Genomic DNA, 8183 nt, shown 5'->3' with positions numbered 1-8183 from the left:
GAATGAAATGCTTTTGTTAAAATTAATTTATATTGTTTTTGGGCTAAAACGAAGCAAATAGACTGCTGCTAAAACAGGAGAAAAACTGGGCTGTTACAGAATGTTTTTTTTTCTCATTTACCAAAGTTTTACTTAGGATTGGAAAATCCCTTTAAAGCCAAGTGTCATCTACTCTGTTTTTTATATGCACTTCAGTTTAGATTTGTTCTTTTGCTGCATCTTGGTTTTGATTCTGGTTCAGCCATGGATTTTGGATTGCATGTAGGTTTCAGTGAAATGAGTTTTGCCTATGGTTCAAATTAAAAGGGCACCATTGATGGTACATCAGCTGACTTTTTAAACCCGTGTTTAGCAATTCTAGTTTTCGAGTGCCAGTATACGGCAACGTTTAATTGTGTCTCTGCTTCAACACACCTGAATCAAATAATCTGGTCATTAACAGGGCTATGGATTCCTGAACTGCATACTGAGGTTTTTCAGCCATTTTATTCAGGTGTATTGAAGCAAAGACAGAACTGAGAGTTGCAGTACACCCTCAGGCACTGGAATTTCCTTGTGATATAGGTATTGTTCAGTCATTTTTGTACTGTGTTAGATTTGTTCAGAGCCAGCTGAAAATAACGAGCTATTACATTTATCTTCCTTCAATGGTATTCCCCAAAATGTTTACAATTCAGTTTTAATGTCTGGCTTTTTGATGTTATATGCAATTCACTATGTGAAGTCATTGTGTTGTTAAACTGTGAGAGCATTTGTATTAAATTTTGTTACATTTTGCGTATTGTATTTTCTATAACATTTCATGTATTTTGTACTTATTTTTACAAAGTTAGAAGGCAAAATTTTATGTAGGAACAAGCGCACATTGTTTAATTTGTAGTTTTACACTGTAAAGTAAAAACAATGTAGTAGAAAATAGAGTTGATTTAGTCAAGTTAGACCAAGTAGTTAAAATGAGCTTCAAATTTCAATGTAATCAGAATGAAATTCTAACTTTAGTCACACCTTGTATTTCATTTTGAACAAACTTAATTAGATTGTGTGTTACCAGTTGACATGGTTTCTTCAAGTTCTTTCAAAGAGTTTTTTTAATATATATAGAGTTGATTTTTTGTGAATTTTTAAGTTGGACCGAAGTAGTTGGGTAATTTCAATTAACTTGAAATTTATAAATTGGACCAAAGGAGTTAAGATAATTTCAATAAACTTAAAATTTTTAAGTTGGACAAAGGAGTTAGGATAATTTCAATGAACTTGAAATTTTTAAGTTACACCAAGGTAGTTTGGTAATTTCAATTAACTTGTCATTTTTAAGTTGGACCAAAGGAGTTGGGATAATTTTAATGAGCTTAAAATTTTAAAGAAATCTAAATGAAAATCTTACTTTAATCAAACTTTATAGTTCACTTTGAACAAACTTGATTCAACTGTGTGTTACCAGTTGACATGGTTTTTTCAAGTTTTTTCAAAGAAACACTTTTTTCAGTGTACGAAAGCCCACGCCAGAGGAAAGTGGGTGTCACCTGCAACTAACTTTCATTAACAAAGTTCTCTCTATTGTGAAAAACTTAAATGCTGCACTTTTAGGTTTGCATTAATGAAGCTCGTTGAACGAGAATAAAGAGGTCTTCACTGGAGTAAAATAGGACTACCAAGGTCTGGATACAAACGGACCTCCACCAGCTTAATGGGAAAAACTGACGTCAGGATCCCAGACACGTATGGAAATGATGCACCGCAGCAGAACTCTGGTGCATGTTTTCCAATTGAGTGCAGGATTAAAACTGGCAGGAGAGCCAACAACAAGTTATTTGCATACATGGATTTGCCTCAGCAAGCAAGTGAAAACTGTTGCAACACCTCTGCAGACTTTTGTCAGCCTTTGGCACCATGGCTGACAGGCCCACTCACTCGGAGCTGGGCTGAAGTCTCTTTGTCACACAAGAAAACATCACGCTGCTGCTGACGATGGGTGTAACAGCAAACACTGGAAGTTCTCTTAGTCAGGCTGCTGCTGCATTATCAGGACTGGGTGTGTTTGACTAGTCCAATAGCAGATCCAGATTGGCCTGACAGGCTGGGCCATAAACTGAGCAGCTGACTCCTGCAGCTCTTCAACAGAGAAAACTCAGAATGAAGGTTATGCTGGATTTAGGAGCGTTAAAGTGGCTGTTTTCAGCCAAGAGGAGAGGAATGTAATGTGGTCTGCACGCTGACTGGGCCACTGGGCACCAAACGACGCAACAACTTGCTCCTGCTTCCTTCATTCCCATAAAAAAATGTATTCATCCCCAGGCGCGGAGCGCCAGGCGCGCGGGCAAAGTCCGTGATCCGGCGTGTGGAGCAGCTTTCCGCCTTCAGCTCCAACACATTCATCCACCTCAGAACAGCGTGACTGTGACAATGCGCGTTTTAATGGAGGCAACATAAAAGGAAAGAAGCGTTGAGTGGAAACAGCACCGTGGTTATGAGCAGCTGGAAGGGAGAAGACAGTCAACATACCCTCCTGTCATCCAGAGGAGGACCATGGAGGATGCGCACCGCGCCGGGGAGGTCCGTCCTGCTCCGGCCGCCGCTCCGCGCGTATTCCCGGTCAGAAGGAGAAGGAGTGTGTCGGTTTTTTTGCCCGTGTAACGCCTAATGAAGGAGGGAGGGAGGAAAGAGAGAAAGAGGGAGGGACACTGTCAGATGCGGGGAGGCAGAAAGGGGGAGGAAGACGCGCACACGTCCGTGCGCGTGCAGGAGGAGAGAAAAAAGATAAACAGGGCTCGTGTATTTCCTGCAGAAACATCCCTTTCAGCCAGCGAATCTAAATAAACACAGGCGGAGGAATGCCAACAAGGTGACATAATCCTCATTGTTCACGCAGCTGGAACATTTCAGGGTGTTGATCATATCTGTAAATCTGTCAGCTGAGCTGCTGCATCAGAGAAGCTGCAGGGTCGTCGGGATCCCTCTGATGTCATCAACACAGCACAGCCCGGGTATGGGTGCGGGTTGGGGAGCAATTGGGATTTAGATCCAGATACGGGAAAATGTCAGTCTTTGGAAGCAAATACAAACATGTACATTTAAATCTAAATATCTTAAAACAAATCAAAGAAAGCTCAATCTAAATATTTAAAATATATTTATTAATAAATTAATTTATTAATGTATTTATAAAATATAAAAATACAATTTTTAAATATCCTGAAAATCAGAAATGTTAAAGAAATTATTTAGAAAACATTTAAATAAAGTTTCATGTAAATACGTAGAATCCAAACTAAATATGGGATCAATCCTAAATTAGGATCAGGTCTTAAGAAAGGTAAATGAAAATTTCCAAAACAAAATTATTGATATTTAAACCTTAAAGTCTTACTATGTAAATCTAAATAGTGAGAAATACACAAATATCAACCTAAACACGTAGAGTCCATTTAAAATACCGAACATTAAATCTAAATATGCTGAACCACATTTAATAATAATCTAAACAATTTAAATGAAATGTAAGTAAATACACCATGTAGATTTAAGTAGAGGCAGCCTATAAAGTAGGACTGAAACATTTGTCTGAGATCCCACATCCAAATGTTGAAATCTAAATAAAAAAATGTGGTCATTTCAAATGAAATATCCATCTATCCATTCTCTTCCACTTATCTGGGGTCGGGTCGCAGGGGCAGTGGCCCAAACAGAAAGGCCCAGACTTCCCTCTCCCCAGCCACTTGGGCCAGCTCCTCCGGTGGAATCCCAAGGCGTTCCTTGGCCAGGTGAGAGACATAGACCTCCCAGCATGTCCCGGGTCTTCCTTTCGGTCTTCTCCTAGTTGGGCGTCCCCAGAAAACCTTTAGGGAGGCGTCGAGGAGGCATCCTCACCAGATGCCAGAGCCACCTCAACTGGTTCCTCTCGATGTGGAGGAGCAGCACATCCTGGATGAGCCCCTCCTGGAAAACCAAGCTTCTCACCCTATTTCTAAAGCAGAGCCCAGAGAAAACTCACTTTGACCGCTTGCATCTGTGATCTCCTTCTTTCGGTCACTACCCAAAGCTTGTGATAGGTGAGGGTTGGGACGTAGATTGATCAGTAAATCGAGATCTTCATATTCCGGCTCAGCTCTCTCTTCACCACGACAGATGGGTCCAACTCCTGCATCACTGCAGATGCAGTACCAATCAGCCTGTCAACCTCACATCCCATCTTTCCCTCAGACATACTTAAACTCCTCCACGTGGGGCAGGACCTCATCCCTGACCCGGAGAAGGCATTCTACCCTTTTCCCAGTCAAGACTATGGTCTCGGATTTGGAGAAGCTGATTCTCATCCCAGATGCTTCACACTCAGCTGTGAACTGTTCCAGCGAGAGGGGGAGATCATGTTCTCATGAGAGACTCAATCGTTAGGCCAACAAAACAGATCTTCTCAACACCTTGGCTGCACCTAGAAATCCTGTCCATAAAAGTTATGATAGGGGTCAGCCTTGGCAGAGTCCAACTCTCACCGGAAACTAGCTTGACTTACTGCCGGCAACAACCACTATCAGAGGGCCTGGTGCCCCCAACAGCCCCCCCCCCCCCCCCCCCCATGCAGGGACGCTTCTCCATGACCACAAAACACATGTAGACAGGTTGGGTGAACTCCTACACACCCTCTTGGATCCCCTAAGGGTATAGAGCTGGTCCAGTGTTCCACAGCCAGTACAAAAACCACACTGGTCCTCCTGAATCTGAGGTTCGACCCACCTCTCCAGAACCTCTGAATAGACCTTACCAAGGAGGCTCTTGAGTGTGGTTGGAACACATCCTGCTGTCCCTCTTTTTAAATAGGGGGACCACCACTCCAGCCCACCAATCCAGTGGAACTGCCCCTGAAGTCTACACAATATTCCAGACCTACTTCAACCACCACAGCCCGACAACATCCAGAGCCTTAAGGAACTCTGGGTGGATCTCAGCCACCCCCGGAGCCTTGCAGCCGAGGAGCTTTTAAACCACCTCAAACGAAATAATTAGTCAGAAAAAAAAACATCAGGTTTATTATTTTAAAACTCACTGTGTAAATATCAGTGTGCGCGGAGAACTTAGAACATTGATGAATAATCAGTGGTGGAACAAAATCACAACTAAGTTTTTTGTTTGGTAATCTGCTGCAGCAATCTGACTTTTCATGTTAGGTAAATATTTAGTTTAAAACCAACACATTTCTAGTTAGATCTCAGTCTCTAGATGTGTATTATGTTGCGTATTTACAATAGAATAGAATAGAATAGAAAAGTAACCCCCTTTATAGTCCCTCAGTGGGGAAGTTTTGGTTTTACAGCAATAGCAGAATCAAAAAAGAGAGTAAACGCTGATGAAGAGTCAACAACAAGACAAAATAGTCAAAGATTTAAAATTCTAGACTGCTAAAACATAAAAATTATTTATAAAAATGGCATTGTATTTATAGGATATGGGATTAGTTCTACATTTGGATTTATATTTATATATTTAAAAGTTTAACCGTCATTTCCTAAATAAATGTGGTGAATAAAATATCCACGAAAATTCCACTTCTCAGATGTTTCTGTTGTATGAAACTAAACGCTTCTAGATGAAGCGGTTAACTTTTAGTGTTTTACTTTACGGTCTGCACCTTACGTATGAGCTGCTGTGAACAAGGAGAAGGTCTCATCAGTGAGGGATCGGTTCTCCACTGCCAAATTAACAAGGTATTATTTCAAGAGGAAAGGCTGGGTCTGATGTAATTAATTAGTGAGACATTGCTGCTGCCGATTTGATTAATCACTCAGAGATCCACAGAAAACAGAGCCGTGGCGCTCTGACGCATTCAAGATAACAGAATTAAAGGGACACTGTCCTGAGATTACGCTCAGTGGCACAAGGTGCCTCGTTAGCTACAACATGCCCCAAGTGTCCTTACAGGGGGCGATCCAGAGTCCAGGGTATCCGCGGGTCCTTAAAAAGCCTTAAAACGTCTTAAATTAGCTTTTCCACATTTAAGGCCTTAAAAATCCTTAAAAATGACAAATAATCCTTAAATACAGTTTCCAAATGTCTTAAATTACCAAAGACCCAATAAACAAGATTATTTTATTTCTATAAAATTTTCGTGAATTTCTAGTTAGTGTTAAGCATTTTATGTGTGTCATATTTGCATAAGTGGAACCGTACACATTCAGTTGGTTGTGAAAGGGGGCTATCTTTAGATGAGCACTTTAGCTGGTTAAGCTAGCGGGAGCTTGCATCATGGGGAAGTGCAAGTTTAATGGTAACTGGATGGCTAATCCCACGTTCGCGACGTGGTTAGCACCGGTTTCAGGCAATAGCTGGAAATTATAGCTTAAATGACATTTTTAAAAAATTGCTTAAATTTGGTCAAAGTGGCCTTAAAAAAGTGTCTTAAAAAGTCTTAAATTTGGCTCCCTTAAACCTGCAGATACCCTGAGAGTCACGATTGGAGGAAGGACCTAAAAGGGGCACCGGGGCAGCAGGCCCCGAAAGATCTTCGCATGCAAGACCTTTTGGTGACACGAAACCGTGAGAAAACAGAAACCGTTCAGCTGGACTCAGACTGAATTTGTACATAAACTCTGTGAGTGAAGCATGGCTGTTTCATCCCAAAGCAAATGTTTTCACAAACACATTCTCTTGTTACCATTTAGTCTCAAAATGTTGCAATTGTCTCTCGACTTCATCTCCTCCCACAGTGGGCTCACACTTCTCAACAAAACGGACAAGGGTTCGAGACTCGAGAAGACTTTGTATCATTAAAGGGAGGAGAGTGGTTGGAAGTGTTTACGTGACACGAGAGCAAGGCCCTGTGGCTCACGCAATGGAATGAGAACTCTTGACACCATTTTGAGACAACTTATCTCAGCCTCTGAGATAAGATGAGGAGCTCCATCAGAGTGGGGGAAGCTCTGAGTAGATCAAGAGGAGTCAGCTGAGGAGGGAGTACCTGGTCACGTCCTTCTGGAGAGTTTCAGGGAGGAGACCTAGAAGGTGCAGAGGAGTTACGTATCCTGAAAGCCTCGGGATCCCAAGGAAATGCTGGAGAATGTCTCTGAGGAGAGGACTGCTGGGCCTTCTTCCTCTACAACCCATTCTTGAATAACCAAAAGAAAATTGATGCATCTTGAGAAAACTAGCTCTTATATCTAAGGATAACTAGAAAAAATTACTTTATATTTATTGTCATGAAAGAAAGTCTCTCATTATGTCTTCCCTTGACCTCCACATTCATAGTTACAGATCCCAGCTACTTGGTTAAAGGAAAGTCAAGTTTTCCCAACCTTCCACATCTTTAACCTGCTTCGGAGTCTCCTGTGTGCTGTGAAGGCAGTGACCTCGTCACAGCTGAGCTGTTGTTTGTCTTCTGTGATGCTAATTAAAACCAAAACCCTTGTGACTTCTGTCATAAATATGTGTAAAGGTTGGTTTATGCTTGACGCGTCCGCGAGGTCCGCACGGCTTCGCGCGGAAAAGTTGCGTCATTTTGCGTCATTTTAACAACCACGCCCCTCCACCGCGTCTCCGCACGGCCCAAGATTTCTGCAACGCGCACCTCGGAAAATTTCTAACCACGCGGACGGTCGGACGCGGAAAAACATGGCGGACCGGCACGGCAGAGGTTCGTAAAGACAGACATTTGTATGATTCAGCTCTCAGAGATCACCGTGATCAACATGTTGTTAATAATTCTTTGAGAGAAATAGCTCGCACTGTCGGAAAAGACGAGAACACTGTTAAAAAATGCTGGAATGCCATATTGTAAACAGTAATTTCTACTTCTACTATGGTGTAGTGTTGGATGCATGCCGTAGAGCGCCATGCTGCCCCGTTCAGTTTGGGAGAATATTGGCTCACCGCAGAGACGAGCCGCACAAACCATAAACGCTGCAAGTTGTGAAGCGCGTTCCAGCCGCGAGCCGCATCACCGCGCGGAAAGTGAATGCGTCAAGCATAAACCAAGCTTAACTGTTGGTAGAAAGGGGTTTGCTTCCCTCCTGAGGCATGTGTAATGAGAACCAGCTCCTCTAAATCCGAGACCATGGTCTTGAGTCGGAAAAGGGTAGAATTTATTCTCCGGGTCAGGGATGAGGTCCTGCCCCACGTGGAGAAGTTTAGGTATCTCGGGGTCTTGTTCACAAGTGAGGGAAAGCTGGAGCACGAGATCGACAGGCAGACTGGTG

The 8183-nt window shown here is 42.4% G+C and overlaps 1 protein-coding gene across 11 annotated transcripts in view; it reads right to left on the bottom strand.

Annotated features, from left to right (window-relative positions):
* The window catches only part of LOC107385828 (band 4.1-like protein 1), a 165153-nt gene extending 162516 nt beyond the window's left edge, over nucleotides 1-2637 (bottom strand). For all 11 annotated transcript variants that reach the window (XM_054748293.2, XM_054748309.2, XM_054748324.2 and 8 more), the window contains exon 1: nucleotides 2503-2637. The gene's annotated coding sequence lies outside the window, so the exon portion shown is untranslated. The remainder of the gene's footprint in view (nucleotides 1-2502) is intronic.
* Nucleotides 2638-8183: the final 5546 nt, after the last annotated feature.

This window comes from Nothobranchius furzeri, chromosome 3 (genome assembly GCF_043380555.1).
Source record: "Nothobranchius furzeri strain GRZ-AD chromosome 3, NfurGRZ-RIMD1, whole genome shotgun sequence".
Lineage (NCBI taxonomy): Eukaryota > Metazoa > Chordata > Actinopteri > Cyprinodontiformes > Nothobranchiidae > Nothobranchius > Nothobranchius furzeri.
Note: the sequence above shows the minus strand (reverse complement) of the source record. Positions and strands in the feature narration are given on the sequence as shown.